We start from the raw sequence: 2,500 nt of genomic DNA on the forward strand, positions 1-2,500 counted from the left end.
TTGGTGATTTGTCTCCCTCCAGTGGCCCACTGCAGGTATGATGAGGTTTAAATGATAGGTTAGGGGGTAATAGCCAGTAGTTGACGGAATAAAATGGAATAACTCGAAAAGTAAGTGTCGTAGAGGGATGAAAGTAGTGTCTACGGGTCGGTTTTTGGGTCCTCCGGACACCCTGGTGAAGACCCCATGTCGATAGCACCAACGGTTCTGGACTTGGTGGAAATCGGTCAAAATTTGACGGAATAAAATGGAATAACTCGAAAAGTAAGTGTCGTAGAGGGATGAAAGTAGTGTCTACAGGGGGGTTTTTGGGTCCTCCGGACACCCTGGTGAAGACCCCATGTCGATAGCACCAACGGTTCTGGACTTGGTGGAAATCGGTCAAAATTTGACGGAATAAAAAGGTCAAAGTGGCATATAGGAGTGTCCGGTCGGGCTGATTCCACCACCACTGTACTCAGCAGGCCCTGCCGGGTCGTTAGACACGCGACGTGGCAGGGATCGGTGACATAACATGTAGCAGTTTCCCTGCACAGAAGCGTCTGCAGCAGGAGACCGCAGAAGGGACAGCAGAACCAGGCCTTTGGAGCACTGCGTCATCTCCTGGTCCACACATGCCTTCACGACGCACTGTACAAGGGGAGAGCAAGGCATCGTCGGTTGCCGCAAACAGTGCAATCGCCTTCTGCGTCTGTCATTCTCTTTCGTTTGTTTGAGTGCTTGTTTTTTAAATACACAGCAAGTGTCACTCACTCTCTCTCTCTCTCTCTCTGTCTCTCTCTCTCTCTCTGTCTGTCACACACATACACACACACACAGACACACAGTCAGACAGACACTGTGAGGTGTGCAGTGCAAAATTGGAATTTCAGTGCTTTTTGATTTGTATCTCTCTCTCTCTCTCTCCATCTCTCTCTCTGTCTCTCTTTCTGTCACGCACACACACACACACACACACACACACACACACACACACACACAGTCAGACAGACACTGTGAGGTGTGCAGTACAAAATTTGAATTTCAGTGCTTTTTGATTTGTATCTCTCTCTGTCTCTCTCTCTCTCTTTCTGTCTCTCTGTCTGTCTAACTGTCACACACACACACACACACACACACACACACACACACACACACACTGTGAGGTGTGCAGTGCAAAATTTGAATTTCAGTGCTTGGTGATTTGTCTCCCTCCAGTGGCCCACTGCAGGTATGATGAGGCTTAAATGATAGGTTATGGGGAAAAAGCCAGGAGAGGATGGGACAAAAGTGGAATAACTGAAAAAGTAAGAGGTGTAGAGGGCTGATGTTGGTGTCTAGGTGGGGGTTTTGGTTGGTGCCGGACGCTGTGGCGAAGAGCCCACGCCGATGGCTTCTTCGGTTCTGGAGATATGGCGAATGGGACCAAAAAGGATGGGACAAAACGGTCCCAATGGGAGAAAGGAAGGTGCAGAGGGCCTGGTTCTACTGTCATTGCATTGCCCGTGTCCGGGCGCATCCGCAGGTGCCCAACATGGCATGGTTCAGAGTACCTTTGCAGTGATGGGGCAGTAGTTGGAGAACGGTCGTGTGATGCGTCCACGGATGCAGAATCGTTCCCCGACTCCAAGGATGCCCGCCGTGTCTTTGTCAGACCCTCCTATCTGGAGATAGAGCTGCAAACCTTTTTCGGAAGCACTTTCCCTGCACAGAAGCGTCTGCAGCAGGAGACCGCAGAAGGGACAGCAGAACCAGGCCTTTGGAGCACTGCGTCATCTCCTGGTCCACACATGCCATCACGACGCACTGTACAAGGGGAGAGCAAGGCATCGTCGGTGGCCGCAAACAGTACAATCGCCTTCTGCGTCTGTCATTCTCTTTCGTTTGTTTGAGCGCTTGTTTTTTAAATACACAGCAAGTGTCAATCATTCTCTCTCTCTCTCTCTGTCTGTCACACACACAGACACACACACAGACACACAGACAGACACACAGTCAGACAGACACTGTGAGGTGTGCAGTGCAAAATTTGAATTTCAGTGCTTTTTGATTTGTATCTCTCTCTCTCGCTCTCTCTCTCTCTCTCTGTCTGTCTGTCTGTCACACACGCACGCACACACACACACACACACTCACACACTCACACACACCAAAGCACACAGACAGAAGCAGGGCAGCTGCTGTGCAACTGGGATTTGACAAGAGGGGCTCCCTCTGCTGGCTCAATGCGGTACAAAGTGTCAGAAGGTGTTAGTGCCGCAGAAATTAACAGCTTTGGACAATCAATTGCATCTGTGGTCCACAGGAGGGCGCACAGTTGGCAAGTCCTGTGCATTGCATATTAATGCCGTTTCAATTGCACTCACATGTGCTTTTTGTGTAAAAGAGAGACACGCACACACACACGCACACACACACACAGACACACACACACACACACACACACACACACACAGCGGCTCAGAGATGAGGGAAAAGCAACAGAAATCAGGAGAGATTTCAATGTGAGGAGATGGCCTGT

This window comes from Perissodus microlepis, unplaced genomic scaffold (assembly GCF_051167445.1).
Source record: "Perissodus microlepis isolate ML-2025 ecotype Zambia unplaced genomic scaffold, ASM5116744v1 scaffold_26, whole genome shotgun sequence".
NCBI classification, from domain to species: domain Eukaryota; kingdom Metazoa; phylum Chordata; class Actinopteri; order Cichliformes; family Cichlidae; genus Perissodus; species Perissodus microlepis.